This window comes from Haemaphysalis longicornis, unplaced genomic scaffold (genome assembly GCF_048455015.1).
Source record: "Haemaphysalis longicornis isolate Haplotype H1 unplaced genomic scaffold, Haemaphysalis longicornis Haplotype H1 scaffold_1, whole genome shotgun sequence".
Taxonomy (NCBI): Eukaryota; Metazoa; Arthropoda; class Arachnida; order Ixodida; family Ixodidae; genus Haemaphysalis; species Haemaphysalis longicornis.
Window position 1 is genome coordinate 253,785,199 of NW_027526203.1, and position 27,065 is coordinate 253,812,263.

Below are 27,065 nucleotides of genomic sequence, written 5' to 3' on the forward strand. Positions count from 1 at the left end.
AAATCAGCAGGATGAATTAGTGTACAAGGGCAAAGGAGTCAGGACAAACCCGAGCTCGTATAGGCCAGTAACCGTGACGTCAGTGCTGTACAGGTTAGCAATGCAGGCAGTGAAGTTCGAACTAGAGCAGTGGGTGGAAAAAAATAGGATATTAGGGGAACTTCAAAATGGGTTTCGAAAGGACAGAAGACTAGACGACAACTTATTTGTGGTAAGCCAATGCATAGAGGTGGCGAAGATGCAAAACCGACCTTTTTGGTTAGCCTTTCTGGTCATTAAAGCGGCGTATGATAATGTAGACAGGGAGCGGCTTTGGAGTATCCTGGAGGACGAGGGATTTGGGGCAGAATTCATTAGCTTACTCAGGGAGCTATATAGAGAGAACCAAGTGCAAATAGTGTGGGAGGGGGTAACATACAATAGGCCTGTATGCACCTACAAGAGTTTGAAACAAGGATGTGCCCTCTCTCTGCTGCTGTTCATGATCTACATGGCGGGGTTAGAAAGAAAGCTAGAAGCCAGTACGCTGGCCGGGTTTCGACTTATCCTACATGAAAAACGGGCAGGGACTAATGTATGCAGACGACATATTGTTGACGGCGGAAAACCAGATAAGTATGCAGGGCTTGATGGATATATGCGGTGAAGAAGCGACGCACCTAGGGCTATCCTTTAGCAGAGAAAAATCGGGAATCGTGGTCTTTAATGACGGCGTGGAGCACAAAACAGTATCAGTGCAGCAAGTAGAAATACCATTGGTGAAAGAGTATAAATATTTAGGAGTATGGCTGAACAACAGCGAAGATTACGCGCAGGTGCATGAGGCTCACCTTAAAGGGGTACTGATACAAAATTTTGAAGGCGAGATAACTTCGGAGATAGATTGGTGTGAACACATATACATCATCTGCAAAATATCAGCGGCGAATACAGCCTAGAACATACTTAAAATCAATTTTAAATTGTGCGAAACCCAAACGAGCAGCCAGCAGAGGATCACGCGCAATCGACATCCCGTGGATATTGTGTAAATAAACAACATCCAAACACGTCACGAGCTTGTGTTTGCCGCTTCCGCACTGCCGGCGTTTTTCGCCGGCTCGCCCGGCTCTCCGCTCCAATCGGAGGCCGGAGGGCGGAGCTTCTGCTCTCGAGAACGAACGACCCGATCGTTGGCGGCGGAGGCGCCGTGATTTCGTCGGCCCATCGCGCAGCTGGCCGCGACCAAAGTTCTACAGCGATTCCAGGCACTCTGTTTCTATTACTTTTTATTTACATTGGTTGTGAAAACGCGCCGGAGACACGAAAAGCCCACTGAGCGAGCAGCACGGTCGCTGTGCAGGCGGCGGCCACGGCCGCGAAGTAGCCCAGGCCGGCGCAGGTAGCTCGAGTGATAGCTTGTAACCGCTGCCAAGTCCCAACCATGGCAGCTTATATGAGAAAGGAGTTAGTGATGCGATGGCGGGTTCCATTAAAAATTGTCATCTGTACCGCTTACGAGAGCGGCAATCGAATATCCGCCGCAGTGCTAAGCCGAACACATCTGTAGGCGGACCTGTAGGCAGACCGACCTGCTGCTCCCAGCGCGCGTCTTGCCACCCACTGTCTCGAGCGTCGCGCGTCGTTCTTTAGCCGCGGTAGCATTTGCACTCGCAGCGCCTGCGTCACGTCTACGGTCGCTTTTTAATTAAGCGGCTCACGAGATCAGTACGTGGGGGCATTCGCAGAAACTGCCGGCGATGCGGATTCGACAGTGCTATGGCAACTCTGCTCTGTGATATCCCTCCGACGGTCACGTGGTCGGCTTTGTTCACACAAAATCCATCGTTTCGCGGCACCCGCTGAAACCGAAACTGGGACTGGCCGCATTGAAAATGCCTCTAATTAAACAACCGTCGCATGCTGATGCAAATGAGGTTTCTGCACGTTATAAGTAGGTCACTAGCTACTTATCCCAACAAAAAAACAAGATGCAAAATTTTTGTGTCAGTGCCCCTTTAAGACGAAAGGAAGACGGAACGTGGCTATAATGAAGCACAGAGCCCTCTGGGGATACAGCAAATACGAGGTGGTAAGGGGAGTCTGGAAAGGAGTCATGGTACCAGGATTAACTTTCGCTAATTCGGTTCTGTGCATGAAGCCAGAGACCCAAGCGGGCCTGGAAGTAAATCAGAGGGCGGTAGGCAGATTGGTCCTAGGGGCCCACGGCAAAACTACAAATGAAGCGGTACAAGGGGATATGGGCTGGTCGTCTTTCGAGGGAGGGAGGTGCAGAGGCAAGATAAAGTTTGAGGAGCGACTTCGTGACAAGGAGGACGAAAAATGGGCCGCGAGGTTGTTTAAGTACCTGTATATGAGGAGCGTGGACACGCGGTGGAGACGGAGGACCAGACAGCTGGCCAAGCGGTAGGGAAAGTCGATAGGGGAAAACGGGGTTTACACCACAGTTAAAAAGCAGGTAAAGGCGGCAGAGACAACGAAGTGGGCACAGAGAATGGAAGCGAAAAAAAACCTGGAGACTTATAAGGCAGAGAAACGGGAAATTAAGAAGGAGGGATTCTATGGCAATACGAGAGGCAGTGCGTTGCTCTTCGAGGCACGAACAGGGTGCCTGAGAACCCGGGCATACACGGGTAGCTACAGGCAGCAGGATGAAACGTGTACATGATGCGGCAGTGATCGGGAAACTATAGACCATATTGTCAGGAGCTGCGCAGAGATACGGCCTCCACGGTGTGAGGGGGAAACGACGCTGGCGGAGGCTTTGGGATTTGGGGCGAGGGGGAACCTCAACTTGAAGGCCATAGAGGTGACGAAGAGGCGACTGGAGTGGTGGTGGAGGAAAAGTAGGGAAGGGATGGGTACGCAGGCGGAGTAGTCATACGGATGAGAATTTAGAACAGCGAGGGGAAAAAATGGGGGTGGGGGCGATGAGTTTAAAACAGAAAAGAGGGAGAGATGGGAGGGAGGAAGCACATCTGTAGGTTAGCTGGGAGTAGGGCAAGTAAGCGTATTAAAACAGGCAAGTCGGTTGCTGACAACCGACGCCCCGATTCAAAGGGAAAGCCACTAATCATCATCATCATCATCATCACCGACGGCCGCCCCGTTGAATAATAAACAGCACCTGGTTGTCCTCTACGCAACGTATGCGCCATGTGTGCGTCTCTCTACTCGTCGGTCCTTCGGAGCCCTCGTAGCATTGATTATAAGTGCATTAGTGAAAGGCACATTGAAGAGACTCAATGCACAGCGTTGCATGGGGATAAAGTGAGCGTTCATACTTTGATATAAGACTGCTTATGTTGCCCCTAGTAAAATGTCGATAGTAAGGTAACTATAAAGCAGTTTGGTTCAAAGCAGAGTCGTTGGAAACAATGCGTACGCATTAGCTAGGGAATACCTTAAATTTGTTTCGTTTTTTTTTGTTCCCCTCAAATCCATAGAAAGCGGAGATAATTGGGAATGTTCTTGCGGCAACACATTCATAGAGGCCTTGGTTACCAGCCTCGTCTCCCTGAACAGTCTATGCTGTGAGGCCACTGCAAAAGTTAAAGAATGACGACATCCGAACAGCTACAGCCTTGCCATTGCGCGATGGGGAAAGCCGTATTTTAATTGGCTCGTATATTTCAGCCCCTTATCTGCACGCCCGATTTGGCGTGTCCTTGCGCACAGTTGCTCGATGAAACTCATTGCGCAGCCGTATAACGCTCGTCAGGTCCGCTAAGCATAGTGGTTATGCGAAGGAAGCCGCACTCACCATGTTTTCAGTGCACCAGTGCGGGATGAGAGTACAGGCGTGATAGCGTGGAGGCGCGAAGTGAGGAGAAATGTCCGAGCGTAACAGCAGCCTAGCTGGTCGTTGTTCGTAGCTACTGACTTTTTCTTCTTCTTCTTCTCTTTACGGGTACTGTAGGGGCTCGTGCCCACAGGGTGTGAGCACGATTGACCATGGTGTGAGGAGGCGCTTGCCGCAGTGCTTAGAAGTGAGAAAGAAGAAGCGCTCGGCCGTGGTTGGATTCTCAAAATTGGAGGAGGAGGAGGAGATAGCCTTTATTACATCAGGAAGACGCTAGGTCAAGTGGGGGAAGTGGGAGTAGAGGGTGGGATATTCGAGGCTTGGGACATCTTGAAAATAAACCGTTCAAGTTGAAGCTGGTTGGCTCCTTACGAAGGCGGAAGAGGCCACGTGGGGTGAGGAGAGCAGGCTCACGGCTCTAAACTGCTCGCGCTAGACCGCTTTCTAGAGAGTAGTGCGCAATTAAAGTCAGCGTGGAGGGTTCCAGTGTTCGAGGGTCGATGTATGAGGAGGAGGCATTTGGAGGAGGCTTGAAGTTTCTGTAACGCGTAAATTTCGGACAGTGCCAAATTAGGTGCTGGAGATTGGCGGGTGTGAGGGAGGCGCAGAAGGGACATGCGAGGAGGCAGGGATGGGGTGTACCATTTACGGAATGTCTCTGGGGTTAGGCTAGCATTTGCAAAATATTTGTTTATGAAAATTTCGGCTGATCTTGGGAGTGGGGGTAGAGCAGATAAAAAGCCGGTTGGAGTGAGGGTCTTGAGGCGGTCTTTTTTGTCTTTTTTTGTACCGTAGAATCTGTATGGCTGGCGGTAATGACTCAGGAGGCGGAGGAGCCAAGTCGGGTAGCAGCGGAGGACTGGAGGTTATACAGCCGAGTGAGCTGAGTGAGCCGAGCTGAGTCAGCCCGTCAGCTGAGTCAGCCCGTGCAGCCGAGTGAGCTGCCTGGTTCTCCGGTGAGGACTCCTCGTGTCCAGGCGACCAGTCGATGCGAAGATGGATGCCGCTAGACTTTAGGATGGAGATCTGATGCAGGATTTTGTTGGCAATGGGATTGGTCGATGTGGGACTTTGTAGTGTCTTTAGGGCTTCTAATGAGTCCGTCAGGATGCGTATTTGTGAAGGGACGGAGGAGTGAAAGTCGAACATGAGGAAGTTGATGGCTTGAATGATGGCATGGAGTTCCGCTTCCAGAATGGTAGCACATGGAAGCGGAACATTGTCAACATCACTTCCCTCACATTCTCCACAGCTATATTTTACCCTTAGTTTAAATTCTTAAAGGAGTACTGACACCAAATTTTGACGCCTAAAAAAATGATATAATTGGCTTCAGTAGTTTGTACAGATGCCTCACAGGAATTTCTGCAGCGATCCGAGGCCGGAATCACATCTGAAATCGATTTTGATTGTCCCGGCCGCGAGCTTCCACAAATCGGCAGCACTAGCGAAATCGCTTTCAGTGTGACGAAACATCGGCCTGCGTGTCTGGCCGGTTCAGGGTGACGTCATATAGTCGTTTTCGGAACCGGAAACGATATCCTGCGCTGCTGCTGTCGTTGGTATTCGTTTGGGCAGGAGACGTGGGCGTAGCTGTGTGAGCAATGCTTGTAAACTTTGCGTGTTCGACGTCTTTGCTCTTCAGTTCGTGGCCGGCGCATGGTGTTCCCTTGCACTGGTGCCGAAAACTGCGCGGTGCGCGATGTCGACGCGCACCGCGGCGAGGCGGCGGTGCGCGTCGCCGAGCTCGCCCAAGTTGTGCTATGGCAAGCTCGCGGAATGCGAAGTACTGCTCGTGGAAGCCTGTCCGAGCAAATCGATGACGACGCCAAGATACATTATTTTCCACGCGACGACATGCAGCGCTAAACGTGGACTGAGTTCGTGCGCGGCGGCGGCCGCAAGAACTGTCGCCCAAGCCAGCGGGCTCGGCGCTGCTCTGGTCAGCTTGGGTGTTGGGAACTTTAGGCTTTGTATCGTGGCGACTATTTGATCGCTGGTATCTGTACAGCTGCGAATGACCATCCCTTACACAACTTTTCACCACACTATCATCCCCTTTTTCGCATATGGAGCTTTATTTTGGCGATAATTTCCGTTTCAGCGATCGGTGACCAAGACATCTGCCGTGGCCTGTTTTGATTCTAGCGCGCAGGTGGCGCCATCTTTCGGCCGCTCGCCGCACCGCGGTTCCGGCAGTGCTGGGTTGAAGCGCCGAACCTCCTCTTCCGGTCAGCGTAGGCTTACCATCGCGGCAAATATCCGAACGCCGCTTTTAAATTCAGCGCTGATAACAACCCCTAGCACAATTTTTCAACACGCTAACATCTACTTTCTCGCATGTGGAACTTCTTTTTCGCGATCAGATTGATTAGAAGAGTGGCGGCAAGCTGTTGCTATCACGGTCTGCGCCGGTTCGAGCCGCAGTGATATTAAAAAACGGACCACGGCGAAGACATCGCCGGCTTAATTGCCTAGCCAAATAAAGTTGTTCTGTCTGTCGGGTGGCAGCGACTCATCCGAGTCTGACGATTCAGACACATGTCGACTGCGCGGGCGAGTGCGGACCATGTGCAATCGTAGCAGACGATGCGGCGAACGTCCCTGACGTCACGGGTGAGACCGTTACGTAAGGCTGGCCCGCTTGCAGGCTCGCCTTCGAACGGCCATTTTCCCGCGCGGCGGCCAAATTTGAAACTGGTTGCAATAAACGTGCTACAGTCAAACCCGGCTATAACGAACCCGGATAGAGCGAATTATGCTATATATCGAGCAAAAAAAATTCAGTTACGGAAATACATGGGAAACATATTCCTTAAAACGAAGTTCACATCCGATATATCGAACTCCGCGTGCCTAGAATGGCCGCCGAAATGCATGGTCTCGGAGCGGCGATTGAGATGTGGATTGGCCGCGACCACGGAGCAAGAGCCGCGACTGGGGCATTACGCCTTGCACGGAGCGACGTGACAGCCGACCCTTTCCGTAAGTATTTCCGACGCGTGGGACTTACGACGGAACCCGCCCAGTCAGCGAGTCCGGACCAAGACATCAGCATCGGTGAACTGTGGGAAGAGCTCGCCAACGTTGCCGATGATGTCGCGAGTGAAAGCCGTCCGATGCATATATAGTGAAGCACTTTCGGCAGTCGGTGTGCTGCGCCAATGCTTCCTCGATTTTGGAGAACGCAGACTCGTACTGCTCCAAACAATGTTTTGTGCCGAGAATGCTATGCTAGTAGTAGCCGCCAAAACGAAAGTGAAAACGAAAATCACCGCTTTTTTTTTTTTTTTGCAAAGTAGGCAGTTAAGGCGGAAAGAAGCTTTATTAATTGCAATAAATGGATTATTTTGGGTATGGTTAATGGCTACTTTACTGTGTTCGTTTCTGCATGCGGGAATGGTAGAGTTAAGGAGGGGGGGCTACCGCGCAATGCGAACTCGTAACAATAAGGTCGTTATAGGCCGGTTCGGCTATATCGAACTATTGTATATATCGAACAAATCGCGGTGCATATTGCAGTTCGCTATAAACGGGTTTGACTGTATAATTAATTCTGTGTTGGCGGCTGACGGCTTTCGGTTCGATTTTCGTAATTACTGGGCCAATAGGTATTCTTTACAGCATAACAACTGAAAGCGAGAAACTTCGTGTCAGTACTCCTTTAACCAGTTTACCCAATCTGACTTGCCCAATCCCCCAGAGTGGGTACGCGCCATTGATTTTTCGTACCAACCAACTAGCCAACCGACGAGGATCACGCGGGGAAGAAGGAAGATGAAGGAGAGAAGAAGAAGCGAGGTGTAATGTCGGAGGCAGGAAGAACGGCGTAATATGCGAATTCTCTGCTGATCGCGAACGGCCAGGAGGCCTCAAGGCCGAGCCCGTCCTCCTCCTGACCTGTCCTGTCCCGTCCTGTCTTCTGGGAGTATGAAGGCAGCGTCGGCAAGATTGATTGATTGTAGGGTTTAACGCGCCGACGCAACGCAGGCGATGAGGCGCGCCGTAGAGGAGGGCTCCAGATTAATTTTGACCGCCGGGGATCTTTAACGTGCGCCGAAATCTCGTACACACGGGCGTTTTTGCTTTTCGCCTCCATTAGAAAAGCGGCCGCCGCGGCTGGGAATCGAACCCGCGACCTCGCGCTCACAGCACAACGCCTTAGCCACTGAGCCACCGCGGTGGGTAGCGTCGGCAAGCAGCTCGGGAGTCACAAGGAACAAGGGGTTCGGGAGTTACCTGCTGGACTCCAACGCTCAGGGTGCCTCCGCTTTGAGCCACACCTCCTTCATGACCTTCGAGACTGGCAAGGCCTCGTTCGTCTGCAACGTAGCTCGGTGACCAACGAGCGAACAGGCAACAGCGCCGTGTCATCACTTGAAACGGCAGCGCCAACGGCAAGGGCACCGCGTAACGCACCGCTCCAGAGCTCCCAAGCCACACGTGAGCGCGAACTATTTTGAGGGGAGACTTTTTCAAGGGACAATTAGTCTATTGATTAGATTAGTGCGTGAGTGATTTGTGTACTAAGTTATGTCCTCGTCTCGGCAATACAGTACGTGTCTGACGTCACCTGCTGCGCTTCCTCTCCGCTAATTCTCCATAATCTCCTCATCATAAAACAACCTGCTTTACGCAGGGCTTGCCAGTGGCTATTTAGTTATGTAATAAAATGGTTGGTTATTAGCCGTAAAACGATGCAATCCCTTTCGGCATTTAAGGTTAGAAAGAGCGCTATTTAATTCGGAATATTAATGCAACTTAGCCACCGCTACTACACATTTTCATCTAGCAGCATAAAACTTGTACATGGACCAGTAGGGCTTCCAAGCTGCCTTGCGACGGCGGGTGGCCTGTCACAGTCCTTATTCCATCAGAGGCTAGTCCTGATTGGATTGGATGCTTTCACTATAAAATAATTTCTGTAGTTGGGTCCAGTGCACTAAGTGACTGATATGAGGCTGGAATGAACCAGCTTACCAACATACGCTCCGCTCCATACCAGTAGGGGAGGGGCGATGTTGGAGAAATCTACGGGCCATTGCTTCTACGTGGTCATTCTACATAGTCATTGCTTGACCCGCAATCTATGGTGGACCAGCCAGACAGAGAAGCACCACTCAGGGGCGTAGGAACAGGAAGTACAGGGGGAGCGATTGCTCCCTCTCTGCTACAGATGGGGTAGCACGGCTCCCCCAGTCGAACGGCACCGGAAGACTGCTGCTGCCGAAAAAGCTAGGTTTATTTGAAGAAGGCAAAGTGCTCAAGGACCAGACGATACTCAGTCGAAATGCCGGCGGCGCTGGCCACTAATTAAACGACGGTTCTTGCCTTTACGAATACCCCCAATTCTGAAAAAATAGTTATTTTGAGGTTAACCATTTTCAATAGATATATATGTATAGTTGAAAGGCTTCCGTATAAAGCATTTGACAGGCTAATCCCCCGTGTCAAATATTCGATGCCTTCTTTATCAACCAGAGAATGAATAGTATCTTGGTTTTGCCATTTGTATCTGGCTCATACTATAATAATACTAGCCAGCTCCACTGGACAGTATGACCAATATCTCTTGGCGCCAACCAGCTCAGATTTCTTAGCAAACCGTGGTTCACTAAGCGGCTTGCAATGCACCAATCGAATAACTGCTTTCACTCTAATGAGATGGAAGCAGATGTATTAGCAGTGGGGCCGCGGCGGCCGCTTTTCTGATGGAGGCGAAAAGCAAAAACGCCCGTGTGTACGATATTTCGGCGCACGTTAAAGATCCCCAGGTGGTCAAAATTAATCCGGAGCCTTCCACTACGGCGCGCCTCATCGCCTGCGTTGCGTCGGCGCGTTAAACCCTACAATCAATCAATCAATTAGCAGTGGGGCTATATATTGTCACGAGGCCAAAGACGACGCAGTTGTCTTCAAGGGAAACACGTTTATTGGAGCGAACTTGTGCTCCCCCAACAACACAAAGAATACACAGGCGGCGAAGCAGCAGTCAACAAAGGGACGTGCCAGGCGAGCGTCGGCGAGTCGCATGCCGTGGCGTCTGCTCTGCGGTCATTTATCTCTCGGTGCGAGGGATACTCGAACAGTCAAATTGCATCCAGAACACTGTAGATCATAGAAGATTATTCTAGGCTGGTGACGTTAGTTCGCCACACTCTCTCAATCAAAGGTCCAGCAAACAGTTCCCTCTTCACACCGCGCATCAGGAAGCGTAACTTCTTTTCTTCCGCCATGCAAGGGTCAGCTTGCCTGAAAAGCCTCTTCATGTCCTCTACGAACACAACAATGCTTTCGTTAGGTTGTTGTGTCCGCGTCTGCAGCAATACTTCGGCCCGCTCTTTCCGCGCAACCGTGGTGAACGTCGTTAAAAATTGTATTCTGAAATCGTTCCAAGACTCTAGGGAGCTCTCATAGTTTTCCGACCAGATCCGTGCTGAGCCCTCAAGGTAGAAGAACACTTGCCTCAGTGTCTCCGCGTCGTCCCATCGGTTAAACAGCCTGACCCGTTCGACCTGCTCCAATCAGTCTTCGGGGTCCTCCGCAGCTGACCCATGGAATGATGGGCGCTCCCTGGGTTGCTGAAGAACGAGGGCAGAATTGGAAGCGCTGGTCATGGTGCCTGCGTTGATCGTAGTGGTTTTCACAACGTCTTCTTTCTTCAGTTATCCGGAAGCAGTCCAAACTCTGGCTTAAGACCTTGCTGTCGGCGGCTGACACGAGTTTAGCTTGCTTGTTGGCTTGAAGAGGGCTTAGGGTGCATATACTCAGCACCTCTACCAGATGTCCCGAAGCCAAAGGCGACGCAGTTGTCTTCAAGGAAAACACGTTTATTGAAGCGAACTTGTTCTCCCCTAACGTTCGCGGCACTCTCTCTATTTGGGAATGTCCCAAGAAGAAGAATTCGTTAGGTGCTTTGCTATTAATGGACCTCTCCCGGGGTACGTCACGCGGCGGCCGTGACGTCACGGAAAGCGCACGTGCTGGGTGTGGCCGGGAGGGTGGTTGGCAAAACATTCGGACCGGCGCGCGGGGCGTATGCAGTGAGGCTGCATTAGACGCGCGCTAAAGTGCAGTTTTAAAGACGATAGTCTTTCTTGGGCTACTTAAACCCAGAAATTTTGGTCTGTCTGTATGTCTGTATGTCTGTCCGTCTGTCTGTCTGTGACTCGATTCAGCCACCCGGCCAAAGCAAAACAATGCCTGCGCAATAGTCTTATATAGTCACAGCTCAATCTACCCGTCTATGTCCGGTGTAATGTTCATACTTGTCAACATTGTTGAAGAAGAACAAGACATTACGCAAATATGGGACAACAAGTCAATACAGAAGTGATATTTGCACTGTTCTTTTATAAAAAAATCAAACATGCTTGACTTTTGCGAAATTAAATACTTCACCAACTGCAGAAAAAGAATTCACTCCGCCGTCGCCTGCTGTCGCCCGCGCCACTATAGCTTCTGGCGCCATTTTAAGAAATCAACCGGCAACAGTTACGCAAGGTTCCACTAGATAGGTTCCACGTTCTGCTTGCAACGCACGTGGAGTAGGGAAACGCAGTTCTATAAACGTTGAAGTAGGGCGCCTCGATTAACGAGCGCCTTCGCCGTACGGCAGCGTTCGCATCGAGACACCCGGTTTGGAGCAGTGGAACGCGGGAAATTTAAAATGATTTAAGCAAACCTTTGGAGTCTTTACCTTGGGAGGAGCGCGACGCAAGAGGAACAACATGAGAGGTGAGCGGGAAAGCGAAGGGAGGCATTTACTTCGCAAAAGCCAATAAAGACTATCGTCTTTTGACGGCATTTGCAACGAAAGGAGCAGATACGCGGCCAATTTTTTATTTACGTGTTGGCTTTTCTGATGCCGGTTGGCTGCTGTGCTCTCGGCTACGCAAATTTTGCGAGCAAAATCAGCGGCATCAGACTTTTCGGAGTCCCCAAAGAGGTAAATTAGGTGTGTATTGTGGATGCGCGCAATGTGCCGAAGAGGCTGGCAGCCAAAGCAGCGACATAGTCTGCTCTTACTCGTAGCAACATTTCCCATTCTCGAACTTCAGCTGTTCTCCAAAGCGCATTCATACCGTCTACATATGCAGTCCGCGCTGATTCGCGCCATGAAATGATACTGTTTATCAACCATCTGCTATGATGCAGCACCAGCAGAAATTTGGTCAAGTGAAACAGTGCCGGGGGTAGGGGGCAGACAGAAATTTTCTTGCTGCGAAATATTGTCATGTTTTGAGGAGGTAGAGCACTGTGTTTTTTTTTTTTAAAACACAATGAGTGCTTAGCCTGCTTAGGCGACGCGAAATAAATGTTACGACGAGGGATCAGCGATAGCCGCCTGCCCCCTGATCGACAACGACAAGTTTGGTCTTTTGTTATGGAGGGATCTGTTCAAGACGAACGAAATTCATTGCTTGTAAGTGCACTAAATTTTTACCTTGATTAATTGTATTCTCCCTTGAGGATGCGGCAAAACAGAGATGCTTGCCGTGCTCACGTGTAGCATTGTGCCTTCGGCGCGAGATGGGCCGCTCACGCGACTCGAAAAAACTCGAAAAATGTGTTTGCCCTTAGCGACCAGACTCAGTGAATGTATTCATTTGTTGCAGCCTCCCGACGCTGGCGTATGCAGCGGGCGTACAAGGACACTAACTTTAACTCTCATGAAATAATGACTACCGAACATTATTTCAGTGCACTGTCGCAAGATATACGCACTAACCATTTGTGGCTGCTATGTTACTCGCGCAATGACGATGAACCATTCCGAGATTTCACTGGGGAAAAAGGTAACGAAACAATCGGTCAATCGCGTAGAGAAGGACATCATCGCGATATTTTTATTGGAATAATTTTTGCCTTTTGCTCTTCATATTTTTGTTTCGCTGCTGCTTATTTTACTTTTTAATTTTTCCGTGCTTTACCTTTTTTTTTCCCCCTCGACATGAAATTATCGTGTGTACGCCACTGTCTCTGGGTGACGCAAAGAGACCAAGAACAGGGAGCGTTTACGCTGTCTAAGGCACCGCGCTTAGCTTAAGCGGACCTCGAAAGCAACAATAAATTAGCTGTCCTTGGCATGTGTCCGAACACAAAGAATCTTAAAAAACATTCTTGGAATGCGTCGCAACAGCACCCACCTTCAGAATCACTCGTTTAGGCTGTTCTCTCACGCACTGATTATCCGAAAGCGTCGCCCTTCAGTTGACCGTGCGGTAAACGAAAGTGTTGCGGAGGTTGTAGATGGGGAAAGCTACATGGAGGTGCGACGGCCACAGCTAGGATATCTAGACCCCCACCTGCAGTGTGGGCGGCTAGTGACGGCCCGAACCAACGGCACATCGTTCCTTTCGGGCGCCGCGCGGCCAGGCCGGGCCGTCGGCGCAGGCGCGTTCTGCCAACCGCCACCGCACTTCGCGGCCGCCAGCAGGCGCCACCCGTCGCGAACGTGCGCTTCGTGACGTCACGTTGTTTACATACAGGGAGAGGTCCATTAAGACCGAGGAGCAGTGGGAGACCGTTCTATCCGGACGTACAGATCCGGGTTGTCCAAATGGCCGAAGATGCCACCGGAGCCCAAGAACTTCTGGCCTCCGTCTGAGGGGGGTGAAGAGGCTCCGCCTCCTTTGCTTCAAAACCATGTTGGACAAATAAATGTTTCTCTCCCTCTATCCATCAAAGGAGATAACACGCGCGGCATAAAGAATAGAACATGCGCTTCAGTTGGCCGACGGATAACAACAGCCCGGCGCAGGCGGTCGGCAAAAACAAAACGTAAACAAACAATGCCACGAACGATGTTTTGGGTTTGTTTTTTTATGTTTTATTTTTGCCGGTCGGGTGCGCCGGGCTATGTTATCTGTAGCCCACGTAGGGGAACCTAAAAGCCGCAACTTCTGGAGGTAAGGTTGCAGGACCGCGGAAAAATGAAAACCCTCCAACGACACAACGACTCGCCGAAGACCATGATTCACGACGTGCCCTCAGCCCGACGACCCGATCCAACCCGGCCGGGACTACCGAACACGACGACAACGACACGACGCGACGCGTACCCGAAATAACAGAGCCTACCGCTAAGAAGACGACGGCAATGATGACGCATAGTACCCAACCGCCAACACGCAGAGCCGAGATACGACGCCCCGACGCACCCGAAACTCGAGGAAACCGGCGTCCGACGTCCAGTGGTCTATGGACGGCTTTGACGTAGTCGCCCTAATCGACACGGGAGCCGACTACTCCGTAATGAGCGGCTCATTCGCGTCTAAGCTGAATGAAGTTACGACAAGATGGTATGGTCCGCACATCTGCACAGCAGGAGGCCATCTTGTTACGCCGAATGGAACGTGCACATCGCGCGTCACCATAGACGGTACCACGTACCCTGTTGCGTTTGTAACTTTGCCTAACTGCTCCCGCGATGTAATTCTTGGAATGGACTTTTTGACGGACAACGGTGCAATAATTGATCTGCAGACAAGGTCGATAACTTTTTCCTGCGATCACTCCACGACGCCGGTGCCGAATTGGAGTGAACTTGTGCTCCCCTAACAACTCAAATAATACACAGGCGGCGAAGCAGCAGTCAACAAAGTGACGTGCCCACGCGAGCGTCGGCAGATCGAATGCCGCAGCGTCTGCTCTTCGGTCATTTATCTCTTGGCGCGAGGGATTCTCGAACAGTCGAATTGCATCTAGAACATTGTAGATCATAGAAGATTATTCTAGGCTGGTGACGTTAGTTCGCGACACTCTCTCTATCAAAGGAGATAACACGTGCGGCATAAAGAATAGAACATGCGCTTCACTTGGCCCACGGATAACACAGATAACACAGCCCGGCGCAGCCCCTCGGCAAAAACAAAACATAAACAAACCCAAAGCATCGTTCGTGGCAATATTGCGAAATATGAATGCACCCGTATCAAACGATCTCTTGTGCATACACGTGCTGTAATAATATAACACCCATGGGTCACTCTAGATATAAATTTTAGCCCATAACATGACTTCTTTCTTCAACTGATTGCTTTGTCAATATTAATCGTGAAGGCCTTCATTTGGTTGCATGAATGTGTAGGTCCTGAACATGTTCGCGGTAAGTAGGCATGTATATAAATGTGTTGGAAGTATGGATTGCTTTGGCGATTTAATATTTTTCTATTTATTTATATGTACACAGTTTTTTTTCGTTGATAAATAAGCAGGTATAGAATCGTGGGTGCTACCGTTGACTCATGTCAAGGGCAGTCACAGTGAAGTCACTAATTTACTTTGCTCGCCAGCATTTGTGATGATCAGCGAATATTTGATTGGGCTTGATTTAGTTTTATATTGGTAGGTCGAATGGGATTATAGTCATTTTAGCGCCACAGTGCAGGCCCTGGAGAAAATAAATTATGATATTTAAAAAATAGCCATAATAGTAATACAGCTTATGGTGATGATGATTATCTTTGGTAGCATATTTTTTGCTCCCCCAGGGAAAAAATAGTTGCGAAAGTTAAACTAAGGGCCGATCGAACACCACCACCACGCTGCGACAATTTACTCACTCAAAATTATTGGCATATTACCATGACAAAAGCCGCCTACCACAGCTATCAGAACGAAAGCCCCAGTTCACGTGATGGGAGTGAGTGAGTGAGTGAGTGAGTGAGTGAGTGAGTGAGTGAGTGAGTGAGTGAGTGAGTGAGTGAGTGAGTGAGTGAAAGAACTTTATTGAGGGTCCGGCGATGACGCGAGCTCGTCGCGCACCCGGCTAGTCCCACGTCGGGACCGGCAGGTCTAGCCCACCGGTCCGTTCGCGGGCACGCTGGACTGCCAGGATTTGCTTGTCTATAGCGGGGCTACGCAGAAGAGAGTCCCACTCCTCCTTGCTGAACTTGGGGTGTGCGGACCCGCACTCTCAGAGCATGTGAGCTAGAGTAGAGGTCTGTCCGCAGGACGGGCAGGCGTCGTCGCGATATACGTCGGGGTAAACTTCGTGTAGAACTGCCAAACACGGATATGTGCCGGTCTGTAATAGTCTAAGGGAAACGGCTTGCGCCCTCTTCAACTTGGGGTGAGGGGGTGGAAAGACCCTTCTAGACATGTAGAAAAATTTTGTGACCTCGTTATAAGTAGCGGGAGCATCCCTGTGGCCGTAAGGGGGAGGCGAGTCTGCTCTCCTTACAGAGGAAGCGCAGTCAGTGAGGTCGCGCGCAGCCTCGTGAGAAGACTCATTGAGTTTCGGGGGAGCACCCGCGAGAGATCCTACATGAGCGGGGAACCAGTGAATTGAATGATGCGTGAGAGCATCTGTACGCCAAACGCTAAGAAGGCGAGCAGCTTGCTCAGCTATGCGGCCATTCTGAAAAGCCCTCACTGCCGTTTTGGAGTCACTGTAGATCTCAGACCCACGACCGTCTAGCAGGGCGAGGGCGATGGCGACTTGCTCAGCGACTTGGGGGTCTGATGTGCGAATGGAAGCGCAGTTAGAAATATTTCCGCTGGAGTCGACCACAGCGACGGCAAAGGTCTTCCCATTGCTGTACTCCGCAGCGTCAACGAAGCTTGCTATAATGTTTTTTTGCTTGATCTGTTTGAGGATCGCTGCTGCTCTTGCCTTGCGTCTGCCCTCGTTGTTGACAGGATGCACGTTTCGGGGCACGGGGGCCACTATGAACTTCTCTCGAATGCACCTAGGGATCGGGGTACTGCTCCTCAAGGATCCTGCTGAAGGGTAACCGAGCTCTTCGAGGATGCGTTTGCCTGCTGCTGTGGTGTTCAGGCGAGCGAGTTGTGCGCGTTCTTGGGCTTCGGCAATCTCCTCGGCGGTGTTGTGTAACCCCAGCTTGAGGAGATCCTCTGTATGAGTCCTGATGGGCAATCCGAGAGCCCTTTTGACTACTTTACGGATGAGAGCGTTGAGCTTGTCTCGTTCCGCTCTGAGCCAGTTGTGCATGGAAATCGTGTACGTGAAGTGGCACAGTACGAAGGCATTGATCAGCCTGAGGAGATTGTCCTCCTTCATGCCCCGGTGTCGGTTTGCAATTCTTCGAACGAGCTGGAAAGCGTTTTCCGTCTTTGCAATGATTTTGCGGAGAGCCGTTCCATTCCCGCCATTGAATTCGACAAACATGCCCAGGACCCGAATGACGTCGACCCTGGGTATCAGCCCCCCGTCACTGGTGCGAAGAGTGATGTTGCTTTCGGAGACTGGCTTCCAGTCTTTGGGTCTGCCTCCCTTATCCTTTCTGTAAAGCAGAAGCTCCGACTTCGCGGGGGAGCAACGAAGTCCGGTGGGGCGGAGGTACTGCTCGGTCACATCGATCGCCTCCTGCATAGCTTCTTCAACTCTTCCCTCGCAGCCGCCGGAGCACCAGATGGTGATGTCGTCGGCGTAGATGGTATGCTTGACGCCTTCGACTCGTGCCAACCTCTCCGAAAGGCCAATCATACAGATGTTAAATAGCATGGGGGAGATTACGGCGCCCTGAGGAGTTCCCCGTCCTCCGAGGGGCACTTCGTCGGAGCGGAAGTCTCCAATGCGAAGCGTGGCCTTCCGGTCAGTTAGAAAAGAGATAACGTACCTGTGGAATCTGGAACCGAGACCCAGGTCCGAAATTGTTTTGGCGATGAAGGTGTGGAGCACGTTATCAAAAGCCTTCTCGAGGTCCAGGCCGAGCAGGGCCTTTACGTCCCTGGAACGGCCATCCACGATCTGATGCTTGATTAGTTTCATGGCATCCTGCGTCGAGAGTCCGACTCGGAAGCCAATCATGTTGAACGGGTAAACCCCGTTGTCTTCGAGGTACCTGTTAATCCTAAATCCTATTAAGGACGACGTGCTCCATTACCTTGCCGACGCAAGACGTTAGAGAAATCGGCCTGAGGTTCTCGATGTTCGGGGCCTTGCCGGGTTTTGGAATGAGCACCGTGCAGGCCATTTTCCATTTTGCAGGAACAACGCCATTCTTCCAGGCCTCGTTGATCTTGTCGGTCAGAAAGACAATCGATGGGGCGTCAAGGTTTCGCAGCATTCTGTTAGTGACCCCATCGGGACCCGGCGCAGACTTGCGATTAAGCGCGAAGATGGCCTGTCTGACCTCGGCAACGAAGAAGTCTTCATCCAGTACGGGGCGAGGAGGGCCTCGGTAGTCCGGGAGTTGCGTCACCACATCCCCGTTGTGCCGGATGGGCAGGTACTTCTGAAGGAGTTTGGAGACTAGTTCGTCGCCCGTGTGAGTCCATGTGGCCTCGTGAAGGGCCCGGACCAATGTGTGCTTCTGGTTTGACTTGGGGCCGCTTACGTCGAGAAGGTGCTTCAGCATGCCCCAGGACTTGCCATTACGTATCTGTCCGTCGATGGATTCGCAGAGCTCGTCCCACTGCTGCTTGCACAGCACTTTGCAGTAGTCATCAATAACCTGGTTGAGCTCCGAAATCTTCTTTCGAAGTCTGCGATTGAGTCTTTGACCTTTCCATCGCCGGAGCAGGGCATTTTTGGCCGCGATCAGGTGGGCAAGCCTACTATCCATTTGCTCGACGTCGAGATCAGTTACCACTTTCTTGGTGGCCGCGGAAGCGTCGTTGCGGATGCCTTCACACCATTCCTCGAGGCTGGCAGGTGCACTCGCTCTCCCGGGTTCTTCCCGAATCTTGCGAAAATGGTCCCAATCGACGAACGTGAATTCCCTGACCCTACTCCGAGCGACCTTGAAATGCGTCTCCAGAATGTAGTGGTCGCTGCCGAACTCCATGGCGGTGTTCTCCCATCCCACGTCCTCCACGTTCTTGACGAAGGCGAGGTCGGGTGTAGAGTCTCGGGTTGCGGAGTTGCCGATGCGTGTGGGAAAAGCCTTGTCTGTTACCAGAGTAAGGTCCATCTCATTGGCGTCTTGCCACAAGTTGCGCCCCTTGGTAGTGTCATAGACATAACCCCAGAGGCCGTACGGGGCGTTGAAATCACCTACGACGACCAAGGGTCGAGGGCCGGCCAGGTCGGTCGCTTTTTTTAGGATGGTCTTGAACTGTTGGCGCGAGTCTCTAGGGTTGCTATAGATATTGAGGACGAAGACGCTATTTTTTCGCTGATTCCGCTGTGGCGCGTCGAGCAGTACCTCCACCATGACGTATTCGAGTCTACCGCTCGCCAGCTTGAGGTCGTGGGTGAGATGAGTTAGCCTTTTATCGATCAAAGTACAAATACCACGGCCACCAGGCTGGCCCGATACGGCTCTGTAGCCTTGAAGCGATGCGGCGGAGACTAATGTTTCTTGGAGTGCGACGACCTGAGGTTTAACCGCCAAAGACCTGAAAAACTGCTGCAGAGGGGCTTTCTTGGTAGAATACCCCCTGCAGTTCCATTGCCAAATGCGAAAACTTTCTTTGGACCTATCCATTATGCGGCTGATCGAACTGACTACCGCCTAGCGGGGCAGTTAAGGTTGCGCTAAGAATGGGACATTCTGTCACCGCGTTGGTGGGATACTTAAGCGTAGCTTCCCTCAGTATGGTGGGAGCGGTTAGAGGATGTACGACAGTGGCAGGTGAAGCCATTCGCGCCTCATTGGCGTCGATGCGATCTGCGAGAGCTCCGAGGCCCCTGTTGGGATCCCCGAGCGCAACTTCAATTTGCCGAACGCTGTCGCTAAGAAGGCTGACGCTAGCGGTGACCTGTTTGAGGCCGTCTGCGAGCGCAGTGAGCGTTTGCTTAATCTCGCCAACTTCTGCGGTCAACACTCCCGACTCGCATGTGTGATCGACCACTGCCCTGCGTTTGGAGGATGTTGCAGTACCGTCTACCGGAGCCGGGATTGGAGTCTCGGTGGCCCTGACTGCCTCACCGTTACCCGACGTATTCGAAACGAGTTTTCTGATTTCTGCCATTGCGTTAACTAGCCTGTTGATCATTTTCTTAAGGTCGTCGTTCTCTTTGCGTAAACGAATGACTTCCGCGTCCCTAGCTTGCTCTGGGAGCGGGTTGTTACGAGCGCCCGGAGCGGCCCCAGTATTGGCGCTGGGGTTGGGACGCACCAAATCGGCCCAAGCGAGGAACGGTTGCCTCCCGCCACGTGTAGAGACGGGCTGATGTCGGGATGCTGGCTGGCTTCTGGAAACCGAACGGCCCCTGGATCCGGATGGGGACCTGGGACTGGATCGGATTCGGGATCTCGACCTGGACCGGATCCTGGAGATGGAACGGCTCCTGTTACGGCCCCGGGAGCGGCTACGAGATCTGGATCTCCCCTTGGACCGGGAGCGGCTTCACGTGATGGGAATTAAAGTATCAAGCTAGGGTAAGGTGACTCTAACAGTTTCCAACAAGGTCATCTAAACGAGCAGTGGAGGTTACACCCATTGGAAAATAGATGCTTGCTATAGGAAATGGCCTGATCCCATCCATTCATGCATCCACGACCAATGCTTGAATCATTGGGGACATGAAACGGCACCAGAGCTTTATGGCGAAACTGAGAAGAAACCAAAGTCAGGAGGCCATCTCCTCGACTCTAGGATCTATCCAACCTAAAAGAGCGAAAATTATAAAGCTGGAATTCTTAAAAATTTGTCAACCACCTTTTTAAAATTGATACGATATGTGGCGCCGTAAGCAAAACGAGGTAGTTGAGGTCAGTATGGGAAGCGCCCAGAGAACGGCAGGTCCATTGATTCACTAATGTGGTGGCGGGATGGCCTTGATGTGCCTATTCTCCTTCGTTGCATGTATCCCTACCATGCAACGAAGGAGAATATGCACATCAAGGCCATCCCGCCACCACACTTTTGCCCTTATGCTCATCACATCCTCGACACCCACCACCCACCAGAAAGGAAGCGGACCATCAGCATCATCTGGACTCCGTCCCATAGACCGAAGTGAGAGGCAATGCCCGAGCCCATCACTTGGCACGCGAAGAAGCTAGCGCCCGTGCCATGGTTTCGGGGGACGAAGATCCGGAAGAGCGGTTGGACCCACCTACCCCCCTCACCACCTTTAGGAGCATTACAAAACACAATCTAGAGCAGCGACGCACTCTACCACCACCTCATCATTTGCTTGACAAGGGGGAGCAAGTCAAGTGGCGTCTGCTCCAGAGCAACACCTACGCGCACCAGCCAGCATGAACCTGCTCTACCCCCAGACACCTCACCCGCATGTCCCAACTGCCAACAGGCCCGCGGCACCATCTACCACATGGTCCTTGCCTGCCCCAACCATCCGGCACCACAAGACGCTGCACGACTGCGAGACCACCCCAACACCTGGGAGACGGCTATCAGGGCCTCGGACGCAGAGGGTCAGGGCCAGCTGATATCCTTAGTGGAAGAGGCCTGCAGGACCAATGGGACCCTGGACGTAGGGACCAGCCCAGGTTGATCACCTGAAGTCCTTTATGACTTCAATAAAGTCTATTCCTCCTCCTCCTACGTTCCAAGAAACCAGGCAACATGTTAACCTGTGTCCATAATCCAAAATTCATGGCATGGTTCTTCGTAAGACGTCCGCAATTTTTAGTATTTCGTGTAATGTAAGTGAGGTTTTTAAGTCTAGTAGCCTGTGCCTACCATCTATTTAGTAGGAAGGAAGAAGATGATCCCCACCGATAAGCCGAGCATGCGCCGTCTACACCCCCACTGCGCATGCTCGGCTTGCTGAACGCCCTGTGGTGTCTTACCCTTTAATGGCTCCTGGAGCGACAGTGTTACCGGTGTCTTCCTGGGCCGGCCCGAGATGAGCCGAGCATGCGCAGTGGGGATGTGGACGGCGCCACAACAAGGGAGGGACATAGCCCCGACCATGAGATGCTGGAGCGACAGTGTTGCCGGTGTCTTCCTGTGCCGGCACGAGACGAGCACGCTTCCCCTTAAAGGGCTCCTGGAGCGGCATTGTTGCCGATGTCTTCCTGGGCCGGTGGAGGACGGACGACGGACGACGGAGCGGAGAGCAAGAGATGCTTTGCATCTAAAAAATGCTGCGTTTAACTTGCACCATTGTGAAAACCATTCAAAAATTGCAAAAGGGTGTGCTGAAGGGCTTGTTGATACGTTATATCGTTTAAAAACAGCGCGGAAGGCGGTACTAAAGAAGGAACAGACCACACAAACGCCCACGAAACAATGTGCGCATTTTTAATTCACAGGAAAATATACCAGAAAAGCGAAGGGAAGAAAAAAAACAAAAAATTGATAACAACAGTTTAGTTAGAATGGCGACAACAATTTTATCCGCCGCATGAGGATTTGTAGACGACTTGTCACGTTAGGTAAGCGATTTCCTTGTCGAGCAGGGACACGGACGGCTCGCTGATGCAATCGCTCCCTTTCCTGTTGGTTTGGTCTCCCTCTCCCTTCGCCCGCGGTAAGTAGTGAGTGTGGCGCCTTCAGTGAAACGGGGAGTGCAGCCGCAGGAGGCGCAGTGCGCTGACAACGTGCCACCCGTCGAAGACCTGACTTTGTTCGCGTGCTCCCACAAACGTTCATTCAGCCAGCGGCCCGCTTGTCCTATGTAGGAGCGTTTACACGACAACGGTATATCGCAGACGACGTTGCTCACACGGTCAATGTAACGTGTTTCGTGTTTTTTGACGTGCGCTGGTGATTTGCGGCTTTCTGTGTTAACGCGCTTACACAGGCGGCTCAGTTTCTTTGGATCAGAAAACCCGAGCCGTACGCCCGCCTTGCCAACAATCTTTTTGAGCGCGTGGCTCACTCCATGGACGTAAAGGCACATTCCCACTGGCGATGCGCCTGGTCGCGCGACGGCGCGCGTCGCGCGATGAATTTATGAGGCGGTGTTCGCACTTGCGATGAGCGATGATGCGACTGCGTTCAGCGCAGCTGCTTCCCGACTTGAAAGACCTCCTTGGTGCGTCAATTATTCGCAGTCGAAGAAAATTATATTACACCAGCGCGACAAAAACAGGTAGAAATCAAACTAAAACACATGCTAGTAACCTGGAACAATGCCGAAAGCATTGCGGGTTGCGGGAGGAGCAGAAAATAACAAACTCAAGAAGGCTCTTTTCAAAATATTATTGCACGGAGAAATGCACACGCTTGCTTTCACGCCACAACACTCGCATCACGGCCCACAAATTTCGCTTCTTTTCACAGGCGCAAAGTTCTGACGCCTTTGAACTCTACACGTGTTTACCAGTCGCCGATAGAAGTACGAAGAGGCTGCAATTCAACCTATCGTCTCTCTATACATCAGTTAAATTTCGCCTCTCCATCTTCTTGGCGAACTGATGGAGGCGAAATAGTGATGTTCTTTTGATGAGCGAGCCGAGAGGACGATCTCGACCCGCTCCGATGACCGACGACCGATGCTTGGAGCGGGTGAGGGATGAGGACTGCCTTCCTTGCTGGATATTAGGTTTATTTACATTATTTACATGACTCCAAGTTTACATCCGGACAGAGTGACGGCTACATTGTCACTCTGCCAGCAGCAGCCTGTTCGGCCGAGGTCTATACTCTTAGATCCCTCTCGACCGACCCTCGACAAAGCCCAACACTCCGGTTTTGATAGCAAAAACCCCGCCTCCAAAAAGGGGGCGTTCAAGAAAGAGAGAAAAACCTTTCAAAACAATTATTACAAACCATTGATTGGCCACAGTAACCAGCCAATCACACACATGTCCTCACCTGCGGTCACGTGACCTAACCCTCTCTCTTATGCACTCAAAGTGCGTTTCCTACGCACGCTGTTACACCCGGCCAGAAAATACAGGACATATGCGGCCTTAAGTGAACCATCCATTACGTTAAGCGGGCGGCATCTGCACAAACAACAGCCAAGCCGAGGGCCCGGAGCGGTCCTCGCGCGGCTGACCTCCCTCCGCGCGGCGCCTCCCGCGACGCCCCCATTGTCCCGCGACGCGCGGGCAATGAGGGTTGCTAATTCCCTCCCAGACGAAGGGGCGCCGCCGCCCACCTGGACAGACCACGGGGAGAGACGCTGCCAGCCGAGGCGACCATCGTCGAGGCGAACGACCCGTCGACGAAGAGCGCCCGCCGCCGGAGTCGAGGATTTTCCAAACTTACACGGCGCGCGCTTTCAACACTAAGAGATACGATCATCTGGCCTCCCGTCAGCTTGTTATGCCGAATGACCCAGCCACCTCCGGCGCGACAGAGGTACTCAGGCTAAGCACCCCCGTCCTTTGACACACAAAAGGACCGGCACAACACACGCTCTCCGCGGCTCCGAACTTGGCGTCCGTGCGGCTACATGAAAGGGACACGGGAAAGTAGCTACCAGCGGAGGCGACGCCAATACATGGGCCACCGGCGGCCTTCATTAATTACATGCGGAGCCCGAACTTAACAACATCTATATACGATGATTACTTGCTTTTACAATCCGCACACATTTCTCCACACTGATGAGTTTCACGCTATTCGTTGATTAGTGCACGCGTACGCTATAGCCACTGACCAAAGAACCGAAGCACACGGGAAGTTGCTTGCCGGCCCGACCCGGCGGGTACAGCGATGGCGGGCCAAGCGCTGGCCGAGCGAGCCCCGCCACAGAACAGGCCCTGCAGCGGCGGCTCGCCCGCCCGCCGCCGTTTGCATTGACGGATGTAGACAAACGTTTCGTTTCCGGCTACGTCAGCCTTCTTCTTCTTAGGTGGTTCCGGTGAAAAGGAAAAGGAAGTGCACTGGGGATATTATTGAGCCCAACTGGGGGCTCACCTGCATACAACCCAGTGCGGTGGGGAGGGGGAGGAGGGGGATATAAAGATTAGAGAGGAGAAAGGGGTGATAGAGGGATAGGTAGGCGAGCAACAAGTGCGAGGAGCCTCGACGTGAATCTTCGTGAAGCAGCAGCAGTGGCGCGTCCAGCAGACTATCGTCTACAGGCGCTGGGCAAGTCCTGTGGCCACCAAGTAGACCAGCAGGAGGCGGAAGATGTCACGGCGGGTGCCGTCGGGGCCTGCTGGGTGTAGCAGGCTCTCCAGGCGCTGGTAGGGTAGCCCAAGACGCTGGAGCGAAGTCTGCAGCACTCCCCGGTGTGCCGCAAACTCCGGGCAGGAGCAAAGCAGGTGCTCCAGCGTCTCAGGCTCGGGCCAGTGGGCACAGGGGGGGGGGGGGGGGGGTAGGAGCGGCGGCCTTGGCGGTGCAGTCGGGCTGCCACGTCACAGCAATTCAGCCGCAGCCGGAGCAGCAGGCTGCGGGCATCCCTGCTCAGACGCCCCGGGAGGACCCGAGGGGCCTGGCCACTCACCACACGGCAGTCTGGGTGCATAGCGAGGGCCACTTGGGCGAGCTGCTGGCGTGCAGCGTCGAATGCTGTGACGTCCCGGGAGACAGGGGTGACTGGCTGGTGGGCACCCTTGGCCAGGGCGTCGGCCTCGTCGTTCCCCAGCCTACTCCTTGGCCATGATTGGCTATCCGGTTTTGCGGGGCCGTCGCGCGACGAGGGAATTCGGACCGAGAGCGATCTGCTCCGCCGTCGCAAAGCGACGGCCGGCTCGTCGCTTTGCGACGTCGCTTTTCGTCGCGCGACGAGGCGAATCGCCAGTGGGAACGTGCCTTAAGGGTGACAGCTGTCTAGTGTCGTTCCGGTTGAAGGTACTTCTCCGGATCCTTCGAAGTATGTTCGCGTAGCAGCTTGATGCCCAAGGCACACAGGAGGTCCGTCGGAAACACGGCACACTTCAAACGGCAGACGTGGGCGTCAAAACTTTCTTGCGCACGGTGGGCGCAGGACCTCTTCAGGGCATTTTTAGCATACTCCTGGCATCTGCCCTCTTGACTAGCTTTGAATGTGCTGAGCTGTATGGTAATAGGCACTTCTGGGATCTAGGTGCATACTGCCGGCACGATCCTTATCCTCAGAAAACAGGCTGAGGTCCAGGAATCTCATCTGAGGTCCCGGAATCCCTTGACAATGGAACTGCCCACGGACGGACAGAAGAGATTCCTGGACCTGAACAGATTCCTGGACCGAACCGGAATTTTTTCGGGTTCGGTCCGGGTTCGGGTTCAAGCCTTTCGGGTTCGGTTCGGGTTCAGTCCCACAGCATCATTCCGTTCCGGTTCGAACCGGTTTGAACCGGTTCAAACGGGTTCGAAGAAAAAAAGCAGGCGTGTATTTTCTTTTTGTATTGTATTGTATTGTAATTGCATTGTATTGTATTGTAATATTGTATTTTGTGCTCCGTTTTCGTTTCCTTATCAAGTCGGCATAAAAACAAAGTCATAATGAAGGTTTTTTTGTCCAAATATTTTGTCTTCGCCAAACTAAAGCGACCCTGCAACACTTTTTTCAACTTTTTTTCTAAATCTTGAGTTCTTGCAGAAAGTAGTCAACCAACACATCAGATTATGGGGTCGCAATGTGCCTGAGCCAAAAATTACTGCTCTCTCCTCGTCAGATAACATAGAATCTTGCTCAAAATATTTTTCTCTCTCCTTCGCAGTCTTCGCGTTCTTCGACCGCTGAATGACGTCATTACAGTGGTGTAGCGGCTCTTTGCCGGCTTTCCTTAAGTTGCAGAATAGAACGCATTTGATAGACACTTAAAAAAAAGCCACAAAAGCGAAGCGAGGAACGGAAGGTGTATCCGCAGCGACGAGCAAATCACGCACTGTTGCTCTGCGCTGGCAATAGCTATAGTTTTCGCAGTGCTTCCAGGTGCGAAGAAGAGTGAAAGCATTTATCGAAAGTGTTGATTTATTTATTTACTGCTTTTTTGTTTATTTATTTATTTATTTATTTATTTATTTATTTATTTATTTATTTATTTATTTATTTATTTATTTATTTATTTATTTATTTATTTATTTATTTATTTATTTATTTATTGTTGGGTTTAACGCGCCGACGCAACGCCGACGACGAGGCGCGCCATAGTGGAGGGCTCCGGATTAATTTTGACCACCTGGGGATCTTTACGTGCGCCGAAATTTCGGACACACGGACGTTTTCGCTTTTCGCTTCCATCAGAAAAGCGGCCGCCGCAGCCAGGAATCTAAACCGCGTCTGTGTGCTCAGCAGCGCAACGCCTTAGCCACTGAGCCACCACGGCGAGTTTATCTAAAGTGTGGAAGAGCTCCTTTAACTGTACCTGCAAAATGTTTTCTATGGTAGTGTGACGAGTATGTGGCGCCAGCTGCCAAGCGTGGCAGGCGGCATTTAGAAAAATTTCCTTCTGCTCATCTTTTATCTCCTAACAGAGCTGTTAGAAAGAAACAATGGCTATAAAATACTCATTGGACGGCGTGTATAGGACGGCATTGGATAAGGAACCAC